The sequence below is a fragment of the Aedes aegypti genome, chromosome 2 (assembly GCF_002204515.2).
Source record: "Aedes aegypti strain LVP_AGWG chromosome 2, AaegL5.0 Primary Assembly, whole genome shotgun sequence".
Taxonomy (NCBI): domain Eukaryota; kingdom Metazoa; phylum Arthropoda; class Insecta; order Diptera; family Culicidae; genus Aedes; species Aedes aegypti.
This window is the reverse complement of record NC_035108.1, coordinates 294,198,387-294,217,485: the sequence shown is the minus strand read 5'-3', so window position 1 is coordinate 294,217,485 and position 19,099 is coordinate 294,198,387. Positions and strand designations below refer to the sequence as shown.

Sequence of the window (19,099 nt, the reverse complement as noted above, 5' to 3'; positions counted from 1 at the left end):
CAAACTCGAAGTCGTGTTTTTCGATTCAACGAAATTGGAAGTGAACCAACGCAAGTCGAGAGAACAAATTGTTTCAAAACACCTGGAATTTTCTGACCTATCACTCTGGCAGTTGGGAAAAATGTTGAACATTCACTACACCGTCTCCAGAGTGTTGAAGCGGTTCCAGAAGCGGTTGACGTTGGACCACGGCAAAGGAGCTAGAAGAAAACCGGGACCGGAGAACAAGAAGACGGAGGAAAAGGTGAAGCGGATGATTAAATCAAATCCCAACGTCTCAAGCCGTGATTTGGTTAAAATGATCGGCATGTCGCAGAGCTACGTCCAGAATGCAAAGAAGAGAACTGGACTACATACATACAATGTACAGAAGTTCCCAAAACGCGATGAGCGGTAACGATTGACGGCTAAAACTCGGACACGGAAGCTCTACGAGAAGTTGCTGACAAAATATGGCTGATGTGTGATGGACGACGAAACGTACATAAAAGTCGATTTTAAACAAACTCCGGGGTTGGAGTTTTTCACCGGCAAGAGCAAATTCGATATGGACGACAAATTTAAGAAGAAGAAAATGTCGAAGTTCGCCTCCAAATATCTCATTTGGCAGGCCATTTGCTCTTACGGACTGATGAGTGAGCCTTTCGTGACAATGGGCACAGTAAATGGCGAGATCTACAAATCTGAGTGCCTCGAAAAGCGCCTTTTGCCGTTCTTGCAGCAGCACGACGAAGCATCGCTATTTTGGCCAGATTTGGCATCATGCCACTTTTCTAAAAGCGTCCTGGGGTAGTATGAGGCCAATTCTGTCCATTTTGTTCCAAAGGACATGAATCCGCCAAACTGTTCGGAGCTGCGCCCGGTGAAGCAGTACTGGGCATTAATGAAGCGGGAACTTCGGATGAGCAAAAAGACAGCCAAAGACGAGAAGGACATGTTAAGAAAATGGAAAAAAAACTGAGAAACTGGTACCGGATGACACTGTAAAGACTTTGATGGAGGGCGTCAAGCAATAATACCTTCAATTTTACACTCACGGCTCTATCGATTAACTTTTCTTTTGATTTTTGAGATCAATATATGTATAAAACTACCCTAAAAATTTGGTTTGATTCTAAACATTATGAAAAAATTGGCATGACATTTTCGGTGTCGCAATAATTTCGCGTCGCCCTTTAGTTATGTCAATTATTAAAATTCTTAAAAAATACTTAAGTTAAACCGTTATTGGTTTTGAATTCGTGACCGGAAAAATCATTCAAAACTGGATGATGAAACTCATAACTTAAGCTATAAGAACAGTTCAAATTCCAATCAAATCGTTTAATAAATAACTCAGACCTAACTCTTCCAATTTGAACATTTTGTTTGGAAAATCGAAAAGGTTGAAACTGTTTTGCCCAATACTATATATTTATAACTTGCTCCAGAACTCTATTTTTTTAATTATTCCCCTTTCGACACATGAAAGGAACACACCTTCAAAACTTAACATCAATAGTCCAATTTTTTTTCTGAGTCATTTCAAATAATGTTTCATTCTATTGTAACTCACATTAGAGGTATGTTCCACTTTTCTTTTCAATAAATTATGATCATCAGTTTTATTCTTCACTGTCAAATGTTTAAAAAGTGTTACAAAATTCATATTCTTAGAAGCCGTTTTGAAAAAAAAAAACTAAACCAAAATGATTTGCAACTTTACATTTTATTACTTCGTTTATAGAACAAATATCTTCAAATGCACACAAAAATAAAATACATTGGAAGCGTAGTAATTGAGAAAAGTCGTTCTCTAATGGTTACAACATAAAAATATTTTCAAAGGGACTGAAAATTGTTGCTAAAGAGAGCTTTTGTTTCTGTAAGAGTTATCCTTATAACGACAGTCAAATAATGGTGAATCAAAGTTTTTTTTTAATTGGGAAGATTTGGAGGAAGCTTCTCTTCACTAAAACTAATTGAAGTTTTAGACAAGCTTGATGTTCCAACAACATTTGAGAAATTTAAACTGAAAAGAAAGGAAAAAGATTGAGAATTGGTGCTAACATAATAAAAGTTATGCAAATTGCCCATTCATGTACGCAACACTGAAGACGGCTTACAGCTAAGATGGAAATAATGTCGAACCTCAAAAATTCTAAGTATTTTATATGGTACAGTAATTTTTTTTCTTTTATTTTACGTGCTTCATAGTTAGTGGCGAACTCATATGGGACTGTCCATTAACTACGTAAGACAATTTTTGGGATGTTTTTACCCTTGACCCTCCTTGATGAGTTTTTTATATGAAAATTAGAATCAAACTGTATGAATCGCAAAAAATCAGAAACCCTCCCCCTCCATAATCTCTTACGTAATTGATGTACAAAAGGTGCCTTGTGTGAAAAATCATTTTGATAATGAGAAAAAAAAACTTTAAAATGAATAGTTGCATAGAATCGATCGATCTCTAAAATAATATTGAGCAATTGAGATGCTGCGATGCGTTTAACATTTCTTTCATTTGGAAAATGAGCACATTTCTAAATTATTCTAGATTTTTGAAAAGTGTGTCAAATCACCTTAGTATTATATTAGATGACCATATTTTGAGAATTTCTTAATTTAATTCTTATAATAGCTTTTCAACAGCATTTTAATTGTATCCTTCTTACACAATTTATTTAAGCCATTTACAAAACAAATCGGTTTGACCTAAAATTTATAATAGTTTTTTTTAACATATTGTCATCTATAGGACAAATAAACTAAAAATATGCCAATTTAACATGACAATTCAGAATAAATGCATAGGACTTTAATTTTACAAAGGGAAAATCTTTGAATAATTATCTACAAGGTATGTTTCCCACGGTAGAACTTTCCGATCTTCCAAAATACAAACATTTGAATCTTATTGGTACCCGCACTAAACAATCTTATGTCGTTTTAATTTTGGATTTTGAACACGAATTTGGAATGAAATGATCGACTTAGCCGTTGAAACACAATCCCATCAATCTCAAACGCCCGCGCTCAACGTGTTGCGCTCCATCTTTTAATTCCGAAATCCATCACAAGCCGTCCACCGCTCGTTATGACATTCAATTAATTCTTAATTACCAATCTCAACACTCATTTCCAAAAGCTTACTCACTCACTTCACTACGCTGATGTTCCTCCTGGCTGGTGGTTCTGCTGGCCGAAGTGACGAACCGGCAATTTATTCCTCTCCAAATTGTGTTCTTCTGCGGGTCAAATTATTGGCGACTGGCTACTATCAAGCAACAGGTGCAAAACAGGCAAAAAGCACACAACGCAGGAAACCGATTCAATTAGACGACCACACGGCACACGGTTTCTCGAATTTCCTCACTTATAACCGCTCGAAAACAGCAAGCACCAAAGACAACAGCACCGGTCAAACTGCTGGCTGGAAAAACTGATCCCGATCTGGTGGAAAATTATACCCCAAACGAAGAAAGGTAGCGGCTTTGGCACTTTCTCACTGATAAGAGGTTAGTCGCGTTGTGAGTGGCTGCACAAGAAAGCTTCAATATTTATACCTTGTTCTGCTATGGGGAAAATAAACCTAAGCAGCAAAGCCAAATTGTCGCCCCCTTTCTCGCACGCATGTTTTCCCGAAGGGGAGGACGACTATGACGCCACAGTGGTTTGGATTTAGAAAATCGTTGGGAAATGCCGCATTCTAAAAAATTGATTAATTTTATGGGGTCCGTAATGCGGGGTAACATTTATCAATTTTGTAGTTATTTCTTCGGAACAGCAAATGTTGCATGTTTTATAATTTCAAAACAAGCTCTGGCATCCTAAGCTCATGACAATAAACTTTATTTTGTTTTCAGAATGTTTTAGTTGGTTCAAAAAAATGTTCAACCGTACCTGATAAAATTCATGAATTATGAAGCCGAATATGTAAGTCTAATTCTTATGCAGTATTGGACAATACATTGCTCGCATAACCTGTGATCTCGCCCTAAAAGCCATTGGTAACCGAGTGTGTAGCTCCTTGCTTCTAAACAAATGCATGGACCAGGATGAAAACTATCACCACTGGGGGATAAAGAAGAATCTTCTCTTCATCGTAGCAATGTTGAATAACGTGTAAATCCATTCGTTTGCTCGGTAACAGCAAGCTACACACTCGGTTACCAATGGCTTTTAGGGCGAGATCAGAAATTATGCGAGAGTTGAAACATTTCCGATTTTTCATACAAAATGGTCAATTTTAGAGATTAAGATCTTAGTCACATATGGACTGCTTTGAATGAAATTTTCACAGTTCTTCGAACATAATACGAATAGGGTACAAGTTCCAATTATCGCTATAGTATCAATTATGGCAATAGTGGGAAAAAAGGAGCATAAAAAAAACCCTTCCGATATCCCTGAACAAAACATCATGGACATCAGAACGCACTCTTTGTCATGAATCTATGTCAAAAGGTCGAAGGACAAAAGGTCGAATAACAGAAACGAAGGGACAAAAAGTCGAAAATCTTTTTTCAAAGAAGGAAAAAAATTTCTCCAAGCAAACCATTTTCGATCTTTTATCCTTTCGACTTTTTGTCTTTCGACCTTTTGTCCATAAACCGTTTGTCATATTCCGTGACTAGCTTCTCATTAACGTGATTCAGTTCTTCTAGCTTTAAAAAGAATAGTCACAGTAACAAGAACACAGTTCATGCAAACATAACCGCTCTATTTATCTTGTAACGCTTCTCGGCTGAAAGAGAAATATCGTCAACTCACAGAAAGCTGTTCCAGTTATCAAGAGCAAAATGATTAATATTAGGATTTTGTTGTTGATAACGTAAACATCATTCATGCGTGCTGTCACTTTTTATAACGCTGGAGAAAACACTCAGATGTCAACAAAGGTGCAACGTGTGGGACGAAAGTAAGAATTACAGGAGATTATTTTTTTATGTCGATAACTATTTGTATGAATATTTGGATCATTGTGATGCCGCTGCTGCTTATGTTTCCGAAAAAAGGTGAAGGTTGCTGTCTGAATGCACGATGTCTTGAAGTATTTATTTTTGCGAGCGGTATTTCGATTACATCATTGAAGGTGAAAAATTTATCGCTGATGCAAAACGTGATTATGCTTCTAGGATACCATTTAAAGCGATTGATCCCTTAAACGATTCCTTCTTTCCGAGATGAACACTCATTGTCCGATACCTAATACCGTAATGTAATGTCCGACATTTCCCCGGAATCCCGAATGAAATTTCCTCGAATGACCTATTTCCGAATGTACCATTTCCCAGAAAAAAATCGCAATGTAATTGACTTACCGACAGTTATTCATGATCCTGCTGCAAAAAATGTTTAACGTGATAGCTGATGTAAGATTAGATGAAATTGATAAATTTGTTGTAAAATCTATGTGTTTAAAGTATCTGATATGCAAAACAACATTTTGTTGTTAGACAGTTTCATTGGAAGCGGTATATTTTAAGTATAGATATTTGGCTTATGGACTTCTTAGAATAATAGCACAATATTTTAATTTGAATTATTCCTTCTTTCAATAATGAATAGGCTGTTCTTTCACATTGTTTCGCATTATTACGCAAGATGTCAAACTTCTTCATGTCATATGTCCATTAAATTTAACGTAATTTTATTCATTATAGGGAGCCGGATCCTATTATTGGAACTTCGGCATCGGGGGTTTTTGAAAACTGCTGAACTCATGCTTTGCCAAAGTATGCGTTATATTATAGTGCTTCTTATTGTAAAGTTTCAGGCAATTCTGTAGAAAAAAAACCCATGCCAAAGTGAATCGTGGAAGTGCCCAAGTAGCTCTGCACCCTACTTAGTAACAGCAGCTACAGTGAGTACATTGATCCTTAGAATCTATTTATCTTGCACCACATAATTATAAGTCGGGTCTTCCTTCTAGATATTTTTAAAACATAGCATACTAAATTGGTTTCTTGACAATCAATATCAGTTTTTCAGATAAAAATCTTCTTTTCTTCTATCCAAGGAAACAATTTTGACGAACGTATTTTTTTCTGAAACGTTCCTAAATGGGTCATCTAGTCGAAACGTCAAACTCAGTGAGCATGATAGTAATGAATACAGTTGTTTCTCGATTTTATCACTGTTCGTTTTAATATCGCTTCATTACATCACTCTCGATTTTAGCACGGTTTTCTGTTCGATTTTATTACGCCACAATAATTGTTTGAATTTCATACTTTTTACATAGAAAAATAACCCTAAACTACCAACATGTATCTATTTGACCCACCTGCTCACCTTTTTCTGCAAAATAAAGCTCAAATTTTGATGAAAATTTGATGGCAGAAAAACCATTTTCATTATATCACGCTTCGGTATATCACGCCAAAAATTATTGGATTCGTGATATAATCGAGAAATTACTGTACTGAAAATGCTAATAATCGCTAATTAAGTAGAAAAAATGCCTATTTGCAAAGAAATCATAATTAATAGTAGATCGAAAGCACTTAATATGTTGGATCAAAATATTAGAATTTGTAGTAATCGTTCTTACAATAACATTTAAAGTAATAGCATATAATTACCAGAAAAAATCAGATTAAAATTTCAGAAACTCTGTTAATTTTTATTGATATTTATCCATAAAGAACAGCCTTTTATTAAAAGAAGAGCAAATTTCTGATAAAATCAGTAGTTGTTGCAAGCAGGATAACATTAAAACATAAAAACTTCAAAAAAATGCGTACGATGATAAGAAGGCGAGACTAGCTTTCAAAATATAATATATTTTGATGCCAATGATTGACCAGTAATATAAGGAAGAACGAGAAGATATATTTATAAAATTACTTTTTACGTTATCAATTGTAGTTAAAAGTCGTCTGCTTATGCTTTACGAAACACAAACTACTAACATGGAAGTAATGATCCAATGATAGCCTGGACATGGTGTGTTGAACTGTTGTTGATTTTTTTTTCAGACGAACGACCTTAAGCATCAGATTTGCTCATCTTTTGACTACTCTTTCAAAACCTACCTTCTACATTTTATGCCTTTTGAATACAATTGTTAGCATCATAAAATTTGAATCCCGAATTTATTTTTTTACATATTCTTACAAGCAGACCAGACAGTAAAAATTGTGATCAATTTCTAATCCAAACATATCATCTTTCATTTTTCGATTCAAATCATTCATAGAAAAAAAAAATCATTCGTTTGAAGCGATTATCAAACTTGCTAAATATAGTCTATGACAACAATAGTTTAAAAATATTTAAAAATAAAAAATGTCTTTTGAAAAAGCTTTCGGGGAAACAGTACATTCGGGGAAATGGTTTTCGGTAGAAAATGATTCGGCGAAGTGTCGGACAATCCTGTAATTATTTTCGAACCCAGAAATAATTATAACGGACCGATATCCATAACCCAAAAAAACGCTAGAGTCTGTGAACTATAGCAGATCATGAACTTTGTTCTTGTCACTGCGATATATGTTTCTATTTCCATGAATTGACATCTTGCTTCCGTGAACTAGGTACGTTTTGATGAACTGAGCATCACAAAATTCAGATCAAAGTTGATGTATTTATGATTTTGATTCTTGACACGCACCGCTATGTTACCAAGGCGTTACGTATGTGAATCAGAATGAATTTCACAAACTCGTGATTTTTATTCATGGTTTAAATATGAATGATGCAAATTTTGAAAATTTGACTCCCCAATGCTTAAACGATTTCTATGATAGTGAATAGCATCCTCCCAAAGTTTAAAATGATTCGGATAAAATTTGACTGTGCACACGATATTTGAAGATTACTATGGAAAACATCACCTTTTGTGCAGCCCTCTTACTCTTCGTCATTATTCATTATGGAACAGTGAACAAACTCTTCTTATGTGAAAACTTTCCTGCTACAACTTTGCCGAAGACCACATTGATTGGACGACATGATAAATTGTTATTCATTATCATAAAGTGGGTTTGTATGGCCTTGCGGTTAGCGGCGTCAGTCGTTTAGGCGTATTGTGTCACGAAGCGTGGGTTCGATTCCCGCTCCAATCGGTGGAAACTTTTCGTCAAACGAAAAATTCATCACTGGGCCAATGGGTGTTCTGTGTTGTCCGTTGCCTAATGTTCGTGATTGTTCAGTCTGTGCAGCTTTTGGCTGAAGACGGTGTAAATTGTCTTTTAAATTGTCTTTTATGCAGCATGCTTCACCAACTGTTCAGCAGGCAACAACGGTGCTCCTGGCGGCAATAATAAATCAAAGTAAGTATAAAGTAAAAAATAAAATTTTCAAATATCACTGGTGCCTTCTTTATCCGAGTGGTTAGAGTCCGCGGCTACAAAACAAAGCAATGCTGAAGGTGTTTGGGTTCGGTTCCCGGTCGATCCAAGATCTTTTCGTAATAGAAATTTCCTTGACTTCCCTGGACATAGAGTATCATCGTACATACCAGACAAAATACGCATGTGAAAATGGCAATTTCGACAAAGAGAGCTCTCGGTTAATAACTGTGGAAGTTCTCATAAAAACACTAAGCTGAGAACCCAAGCAACACAGTTTGTTTCAACTCAAAAATAAACATATCTTTTGAAACTAATCAGAGTTGAAAATCGTTAAAAATATTACTAACAATTGCACTGAATAGCAACGCAACATATTTATGTTATGAAGAAAATCCATATTTGTTGCAAAATACTTAAGAGGAAAAAATAAAAACAAAAATATAAACGAGAATTGAACTCCCGACTTCTAGATCATAAATCTTCTCCTCTACCCACTACTCCAGCAGCTCTTCGAAAAATTGCCTCACCAATGCACTATATAAGCAACCACATTGATTTGTTGCTTATTACTTTACTGCACCCTTCGGAATTCAAGTTCATTACTGGCAAAATATGGACAAGCCCAACAGAGCTAAAGTTTTTGTAAAAACTTTCGCGCAACATATGAGAAACACCATGTAAGCAAACTAACTGTTGCTAGAACATGTTTTCGTTGTTACATGACACGTGAGGTGCAACTCAACTATACTGCAACTTGATGGAAACAAACAAACTTTTAACTGTCAAAAACGTAGTTTAGTGCAACTTTCACGCAACTGGGATGAATCTTCTTGAGTTGTTGGTATTGAAACGCATCTTGCATGCAATGATGTTATGTTGCGAATACTCTTAATGAAAGTATATTGAAACATAACATGAAAATTGGTATTTTTGAAGAAGTTGCAAGAGTTTGTTTTAAAAGTTACAGAACACATCATGATAAACTTGACTTCATTGATACTTGCAGAGGACATTTGCAACAAATCCCGTCATTTCAATGATTTTAGACGTCAAACACGGGGTGAAATGGAAGTTCATTGGAACGACAATGAAACCTTATGAGCTTTTGATTAAAATGCAACGGAATTAGAACTAGAAAAGTTACAGATGCTTTCATTGATACATCTTTGAAACCATTTTTGGGAAGCATTTCTTTGAAAGATATTTCGCGTGCTACTTGGGAAGCAGGCTCTGTCCCAGTGAGGACGAAATGTCAAGAAGAAAAAGATGAATGTTGAACTTTATTTTTCAACTTGAAACTATATTTAGAAATTGGGTTTTTGACAGCTTTTTTGAAAAAAAAACTGGACCACTGTGTGACGACGAGGAAGGGACTTTGCGATGCGATGTGATGGGTGGACGGAACGATCGTTTGCCAGTTGTGGCTGGAGTGAAGCAAAACTGCAGAAGCGATAGCTTTCGTTCTTTTGTTGCGCCAAACAAATTTGTTCCGAAAGCAGATGGATCTCGGGTTGGATAGAGGAAACACATTTTTGAACCAGTACAATAGTGGGAAAGCATGGTTGATAGTTGGTTCTATTTGCGGACTTGCTCCAGGCATGGAATATGTTTAAGTAGGCAGTGTTCAGTTGATTTTCCATTTACTAGATCAATGGTGATTATAAATTTGGTATATTTTCCTATTTACTATTTACTAGGGTGAAGCTCGGTGCTGGTGCAATCAGAACTAATTAAGTTTTGTATAAGACTTTCAAAAGAAGCTGAAAATGCTTTGAATGTGTTCGCTATAAAAGTGATAAAATATATCATATTACTTATTTTTTATAAAACCAATCCTTTTTTAATTAGGAATCACCAAAATGCTGCAAAATGTGCTATCAAAACGATATATATTATTTATTTATTATTTTGAATACCACTCTAAACTCTCACTACTCATAGCCCAATTTTCGATATCTAATTTATGGTTCAAAACAATATCTTTCCGACACTCTTCCATTTCCCTTAAGCAATATGTTTCACAGAAACGTTTGCTAAAAGTTTGCTGAACAACAAGATGCAAAATTCGATTACGAAAAACTTCATACATGATACGTCTAAAATTAACAAGCACTGAGTAAAAAAGTTTTTTCTTCTGTTAAGTTGTCGGTTCCGACCATTGTGCATTGGATTTTAATATAAGCTCACTTGGGAGTTCTCATTTGTTTATGTTCATATAATTGTGTAATTTTACGACTAATTTCTGCAGTTCTGGTATATATGGCGTCGCTAATCAATTACGATGCACAACACTCGCATTCTAACACAATGCAAAACGCTAACTAACCCCGGAAGCCACTGCTGTAAAATGTTTTGTAAACCAAGGTAGTTTGTTGAGATTTTTGCTATATGGGAAGAAAATCATACACATCACCTGTTTCTGTTTGTTTTAGCAAAAACGAGGAACAACTGATGGAACACTCTTCTAACACCACATAACATCGATTCATCCGGAACTGACATTTCCAAGGGATTGTTCAAAACGATTTCTTTATTACACTCTTAAAAATAATGGATATTACTGTGGACGTAAATCATAGTATGACTGAACGACACATGATGTAAACGATAAAACGACACAAAAATGTGTCCTTCAAGATGTATTGAACAAAAAATGTATTTTTACACGTTAATGGACACGAAAACGATTGCACTATGATCGGCGTTTCCCGAATCAGACGCTATGCTATTTGAAATGTGACATACATTCACGTCATTCAGCTCGCTTCACATGATTTTTTCGGAGTGGGTATGTTTGACAGTGATTTATAAATATTCTTATCAATATTTAAGCTAAGTATGCTGTTCCGCTCAAGAAAAGTTAAAATTTCTGCGGAAGAAATGGTCAACAAATTTTCTACAGTGAGCTCCATTTGAAATGACATTTCTTTTCAACTGCGTACTGCGATCAAAGAAAAAATGCTTTTCTTGACCATTTCTTGCAAGAAATTCTCCACGCATCGAGATAGGCGATTACTTTTCTGTTGAAGTGCATACTTCGCTTTATATAGAAATCCCAAGGATAAGTTCTGAAGAAATTATAATTCGTAATATTATGCTAAGGAGGCCTTCCTTAGCCGAGTGGTTAGAGTCCGCGGCTACCGAGCAAAGTCTTACTGAAGGTGTCTGGTTCGATTTCCGGTCGAGGACGTTATGCCCAGAATTAGAAGAATATTCTCCTTCACCTATTAAATGTTTAGACTTTTGCCTATTTGGAATTTTCCAATCGTTTGCTGGATCCGTTACTTGATACATTATTGGACTTATTAACGCATTTTCGACGCCTCTTGGCATATTGTTAAAGAAAAAGGAGTGTGGAAGAAATTTTATTTCAAAGAGGGCTTTTTGTAGGAAATTTCTGGACCCGTTCAGTCAAGTAATTTCTTTATTTTTCTTGAGCGAAACCTCATACTTAGCTGGAACCAACAATAGTGTATAATACGACTTAGAATAATTTCAATATCTTAAGAAGGCGCCTTTCGAAACTCAAAATTTTTTCGCTATGGCCCCATGATAATCGGCATCGTGAATATTCTATACGATAGGCATGAATCAAATTTTCCTGTAACATTTCCCAAAAGCCTCTTGACACTGACGCGTTATCGTATGTGTGTGGCTCATTTGCCCCATTAACATGGATCAAAGGATTTGGCACCATCAACAACGCGGACGAAAAGCTGATGGCGTCACATTTTCGGTGATTCAGCATTATTCGAAGCCGACAGACAACTTACGAAGATGCACAGGATAGGTATTTATTTAGCATATTCCTTTACAGTGGTGGGCAAAGATGCGTAGTTCCAAAGCCTGAAACGAACTAACTGTGTCGAAGAAATTGCAACTGAGCCTTCGATTCGTGACTCACATGTTGCACGGTCATTACGACGATAATCAATACATATTAGGTTGATGATGTGCGTATAAATAAAATTTTAATGTCATCGTTACTCCTTGAATGGAAATATCTCAACTGGTTGATTTATACTAACTGGATGTTATAGGACTACCAGGTTCGTAAACAGTAGCAGTAGCAATAATTACATCTACATAGGCATAAGTGGAAAATCGAATCGCGCAATAAATCGACCAATAATATGTGATAACCCGTCCTTAAACGGTTGATTATTCTGTATCATTGGATATTCAATAACATTTTTAAGCTCTTACTATTGTTAGTATTTCTTTGCAAAAGTTAGATAGCGCAAAAGTTTGACCATAGTGGAATAATAAATATTCGTAATCCTGTCGATGATGGAATTTTCTACATCCTCATCAAGAAACTTCCTGAGAATAGCTTATAATTCTTAGTTGACGTATTTAACACTTCAGTCGTCGCGCTGTTGTATTTTGTACAACACTATTGAAAAAACCTCGCTTCTCGTTCTCAACAGTAGCGTGGTGGTTTTGACGGTAGTGAACCGCGCGACGACTGGAGGTTTACAAATGTTAGCAGTTTGCATATTTTCCTGACAAACGAAAGAATACCAATGTTGTACCAATTTTAAAACCAGACAAAAATCCTGCATAGGGGGGTCTGTAGCCTTGAGGTTACGCTTTCGCTTCATAAGCGGAAGGTCATGGGTTCAATTCCCAGCCCCTCCACAAAAAAAAAACCCGTCCAGCCACCAGAAGACGCCTTACGGAGGACCGTGCTTTGGGGGAGCACATCCATCCTCCGTCAGTATCAGATGGTGACTGAGACAAACTGACCCTCTTCGCAGGCAGCTAGCCTCACTAACAACAGAGCTCTCTCCTACCTGCTCGGTGTAAAAGAGTAGGAGAGAGTGAAAATAAGATGTAAATATAGATAAGTTAAAAATAGATCTGTATCGGTAAAGAAGAAGCTACAGATCAGCTGATTCCGGCACAGTAGTGGCCACGAGCACAGAGTGCCTTAAAAAAAAAAAAAAAATCTTGCATAAGCTTACAGCTATCGTCCAATCAGCTGACTTTCCTCTATCAGTGAACGTTTTGAAAAGGTAATATTGACCAGAATGATGGTCCACATCAACGACTATTCAATGTTTGCCAATGAACAGTTTGGATTCCGACATTAACATTCGACCACTCACCAACTTTTTCGGTTAACGCGGGTAGATCACCTTTTCGTGGTGCGTTATGGGGTAAAGATCTACCAGTGAACCCTAGTCCTGACTGATTCAAACGAAGAGAACAGAATATAATACTAATCAAAGGAACATTAAGTCCTTGTTACATTTTCAATCCCGTTGAAAGTGATTAGTCTCGGTTTTCTCAGTTACCGAGAATGATCTTGAGACAAAGAAAAAAATGAGTCGAACTCAACAATTTGTTTTCCAATCTTTTATTTATTTAGTTCTCTAGTTTGAAGAAGTAAGGACTAGGGTTCTGATGCATGGACAATAGACTGGCCCTTAAACAAAAAAGTTGTAAAACTCAACGGGGCACCCTCTAGATATGAGCCTTAGGGTAAGAAAAACGTTCTCTCAAAATTTCAACTCAATTGGTTGCTCCACCAGCTGGCGCATTCGATTTGAAGTTTGTATGGGATATTCGTCTCAAATATATTGAAAATTGATCCTATGTCACTGTTTCGTTCCGTATACTAATTGTTCGCGTTCAAATAAGCCCAGAATGACAAATACACTAGTTGATACCCTAATGAACATAATTGAAGAAGGTTGTATCTGGATTTAATCTCATTTTCATTACTCTTTCAGTTGTTGAAAGTTAGGCTTAGATCAGCACTCCCGTACAGTCACTTATATGCATGCGACATGTGCCTCAGCTCGCCCAGCGTCATAGGTGGCTATGATGCGCTTAGCAGCTACCTCCAAGCTATGTTGAAGAAATGCAAGCAGTATTGCATGATATACTTCAGATGGTTAAAACACCAACTTTATTAATTTTAATCATGGTATAATCTTCTACAATATTCTTCGCTATTACATCAAGTAGTGTTTCTGACATTCTGGGCCCAATTGAACGTGATCATCAATTTTCCTGAACCAAACAGTACATGATGTGCTGTTGCTCATATGTTTGAGCTGAAAATCCCATATTAACTTCAATTCGAATGCGCCAGCTCATGGAACGACCAAATGAGCTTATTTTTTCAGAAAGGCTTCCTCTGACCCCAAGAAATAATCCTGGGGGGTGCCCCATGGAATCATACAACTTTATTTTTCTCCCATACTGAGCTGGGCCAGTCTAATGGACAATAACGGTGTAATTTCTTGGTTTTATCAAGGGATCCGATTTTGACTGATAAAGGAGCGTGCCTGTGAAGAGTGCACGCACCACACTCTTCGAAGGAAATAAATAGCGGAACATTTCAATTAGAATCCTTTCGTGTGATCAAGTTAGAAATTACAACTGTAAGAAAATCGAATACTTTATCATTTCTCGATAGTGACAAAGTAACACGACATGCACTAAACAAAGGACACTACAATAGACACAGCGTAATGTAATTAACTAACTTGAAACACAATCAGAAAACAGTTTTGCAAGAATTCTTCAAATAACGATTTTATTGTGTTATGCTTAAAGGTATGGTGAAATACGTCAAGACAATGCATGAACTCTCCTGAGAGGATAAATCAATACCCCCGAGAGGATAAAGCAATTCCCCCGAGAGGGTAAATCTATGAGGAGTGACGAATATGGAATGAGGAATGCGGCGTGAGGATTGAAGAGTGAGAAGAGATGAATGAGGAATGTAAAGTAAGGGATTGAGAATGGTGAGTAAGGAATCAGGAATGAGAAATCAGGAGTGAGAAGTGAGGCGTGAGAAATGAAAAGTGAGGAGTGAGGAATAAGGATTGAGAATTAAGAAAAGAGGAGTGAAGAATAAGGAATGAATGAAAAATGAGTAATGAAACATTTTTCATTCTCTCATTATAAGGAATGATGATTGAGGATTGAGGAATGAAAAATTAGTGAGAAGTGAGGAATGAGAAATGCGAAGTGAGAAGTAAGAATTGAGGAAAGAGTAGTGAAGAATGAGGAATTAGAAATGAGAAATGAGAGATGATGAATGAGAAGTGAGACATGAGGAATGAGTGATGAGGAATGAGGAGTAAGGAGTGAGGAATGAGGAATGAGGAGTGAGGTGTGAAAAATGAAGACTAAGGAATGAGGAGTGATGTCTGTAGAGTGATGAGTGAGGAATGAGGAGTGAGGAATGAGGAATGATGAGAAAGTAACAAGGAATGAGGAATAAGGAGTGAGAAGTAAAGAACGAGGAGTAATGAGTGAAGAACTAGGAGTGAGGAGTAAGTAATAAGGAATGATGAATGAAGAATAAGGAGTGAGGAGTGAAGAACGATGAATGAGGGATGAAGAGTAAGATTTGAGGAATGAGGATTGAAGAATGAAGAATGAGGAGTGATGTCTGTAGATTGAGGAGTTAGTAATGGTAAGTGAAGAATGAGGAGTGAGGAATGAGGAGTGAAGAGTAAGTTATAAGATTTGAGAAGTGATTCACTCTTCGAAAGACGAATGAGGTATGAAAAGTGAGAGATGATAAAGGAGGAGTAAGAAGTGAGGAATTAAGAGTGAAGCATGAGGGATGAATGATGACTTATCCCTCAGTGAAGAATAAGTAATGAGGAGTGAAAAATGAGTAATAAAGAGTGAGGTGTGAAGAGTGAGGAATGAGGAATGAGAAATGATGAAAAAGGAATAAAGAATTAGGAGTGTGAAGCGAGTAATGAGGAATGATGATGTGAATGATGATGATGATGATGTTGAAACAAAATGCTCTAACATTGTTGCAAAATATGTATGTTATATTTAGTATGAAAGAACTCAAGGAAAGAAAGAGGTGAATGAAAGTTAATATGAATATATTTTTTCATTGAAAGATAATATAAGAACAGGTTACAATTTTGTGTTATAGTTGTAGACAGAACTGGTTTGGTTGATGTTTGAATGAAGGTTAAACTATGATTTATTATTTAGTTCGGTAATGCAATCCATCGAGGACGCAAAATAGGTCTTGAATTTTTGTATGAGACATGGTTTGATCCAAGTTACCTAATTTTATATACAGGTTGGACTCGATTATCCGGAGACTCGATTATCCGGGGTTCGATTATCCGGAATTTATTTTTTGATGTTCTTGTTTTTCAATTTTTATGCATAAATCTGAGCTTATTAGGTATTGCAATATACGATATGAATGGTTTTGTAGTTTTTAACGTATTTAAAAAAGTGCTTTTTTGTGTATGCTGATCAAAAATTTTATTTTCTTGTAAAGACCCCTACTGTTCCTAGAAATTCTAGCTACGCCACCGTATCGTATAAATAAAACAACGAAAAAATAATATTTAAGTTCTTTCTTAGTAATTCGATTATCAGGAGTGAAACAAAATCGATACTCCGGATAATCGAGTCCGACCTGTACTACCCAAGTAACCAGTAAGCATGATAATGCGGCACGGTAACAGCATTATATGCGCATATAGGGTAATCATTTGATGCATGTCAGTTTTATATACGCATATAATGCTATTATAATGCCAGAAAAGGCGAAATAGCGTGCCACCCAAGTAACCAGTAAGCACGATAATGCGGCACGGTAACAGCATTATATGCGCATATAGGGTAATCATTTGATGCATGTCAGTTTTATATACTATATGCGTATATAAAACTATTATAATGCCAGAAAAGGCGAAATAGCGTGCCAGTATAGTGCCAAGATATAACCGTGCTTCTCTGCACCACTAATGCTGATATAAGACCACGCGAGAAACGTCAGTTGTTTTCGCCAGGTTTTTAGGGCGAATATTTTGTGCTTTCGCGTACGCAGCCAGAGAGCTTTCGCGTATGCGGCTAAGCAACTGGTACACGAGGTAAATAAATGAATGAATGAAAACGGAAACCTCTGATAGTATGCAAAAAATGTACTAAAATGATACAGATAGTACTTCTCCATATCAGACATATTCGTTTTGGTAGTTTTCATCCTTTTGAGGACTTGCAATTGCCACATTTTGATCCTCGTTTTATGATGATGAAATTCCTCATTTTGCGTCTCGAACCTGCGACACCCGTATTGTTGAGTTGTTGTCGTGCTCCTTTGCTCCTACGGCCACATAAGATGAATAGTATTGGAAATAAAAGTGACCAATTTAAACCATCACTTTTCCCCGTCATAAAACCTGCAATTGTAGTAGTGAGAAGATTTATGTTTGACTCCCTCTACCACTATATGCAAACAGAGTCGTAGCGTGGCCTCACGGCGCCCTTGGCAAACCTTGCTTTAGGCGCCCCTAAGTCATTTTTTTTTTTCATGATGTATGTTTGTATGAGATTGAAGTTATCGTTAAACATCCAAGTTACCATGCTGGTCAGGCATCAATTTATGCATATCAACGGTACACATTAAGCTAGCTCTACTGATTAACCACGGTTAAAGTGGATCTACAGTGGAAAAGTTTCCACAAATTTCGAGTTAATGTTATGAGTAATATAAATACACCCCTATTCTTGTTTACATTCGAATGCTCTTTCGATCAAAAACCGTTTTGCATTCCCGTTTACGCCAGCAAAATCAAGAGGGCCGTGGATTCAAACAAATAGGATGCGATCGAAATGTGGATCCGCCGTAAACAAAAATGAAGGTGATAATCAATATGTCTCACTTTAAATCAACTTTGGTTGTACACAGTTAACGTTCAACGCTCCGTCATCATAATTATCGTCATCATCGAAACTTCAAAAGCAGTTTTTCTGTTCAAAACTGAAAATTTTTCGATGAAAATATGTTCACTGTGTTTCGGTTGGAGAATAGAATGCAGTGAACACATATTCATGTAAATTTTCTTAATTTTGAACAAAAAAGCTGCTTTTGAAAATTCCGAAATCAATGACGGATCCTGCCCCCTTAAACTGTTACATCGAGTTGCATGGAACAAAATGTCAAAATGGATGTCATTGCATTCACCACAATTTTCCATCTGTTTTAAAATTACAGATTGACTTCAGTATGGAGTATGCGTACAATATTTCATGCAGTAAATTATTTTGTGTAAATTTATATGAAATGTTAGATAAATTTACAAGTAATAATACTAATCAATCGCAATTAGAGATTTTTTTAAATGCTAGGACAACTACTGTATGAAATTATTACCAAAATCCACAAAAGTATCATGTTGGGGTTTAAGTATTAACTAATTTAAAGTGCATTAAAATATTTGGTAAATAACGATAGAAAGTGTAAAAGATAGTTCTTCTTGAGAACTGTTGAAGATTATCTAAAAGATGTTTTAAAGAGATTCATAAGAAAATTATTGTTTGTGAGCCGCATCTGCAGAAACCACTTGGCATTAAAGAAATTCTTCTTGAAAATATTTTTCATCTCCTCAAAACAATATTGATCATCTTATGTTTTTTACGAGTCCGGCGGCGGTCGTACGCCCGCAGCCGTTACAGCGAACTGACACCCGCAAGGTTAAATGAATGGAAAATCTTTCCCGCCTGAATTGAAAGCACGTGTTTTTTGCAGAATGACAGCAGTGCATCTATATGTATTAGTAATAGATATCAGGAGTCATTGAAAACGATGAGTGTACTTGCTGTCTAGTTCATGTACTGTGCTTCGAATTTGAAAGTTCTGTATTATCAGTGACCGCTGCGCTTATCTTTGAAGACATGGGCAGATAATCGCTATAATTAGATTTATCTCGAGACAGACAATATGTCAACTATATTTTGATTTGTTTCAAAAACAATATTGAAGATGCTTCTAGCTTTTGCTTTGCAACACTTTCAGAAAACATGTTTTA

At 36.3% G+C, this 19,099-nt stretch overlaps 1 protein-coding gene across 2 annotated transcripts in view; it reads right to left on the bottom strand.

The window, feature by feature from the left end:
• LOC5566967 overlaps positions 1-3,532 on the bottom strand; it is an 85,595-nt gene extending 82,063 nt beyond the window's left edge. The window contains exon 1 of one of the 2 annotated variants that reach the window (XM_021845414.1): positions 3,140-3,532. The gene's annotated coding sequence lies outside the window, so the exon portion shown is untranslated. The remainder of the gene's footprint in view (positions 1-3,139) is intronic. The other variant, XM_001651331.2, reaches the window with a different exon arrangement.
• Positions 3,533-19,099: the final 15,567 nt, after the last annotated feature.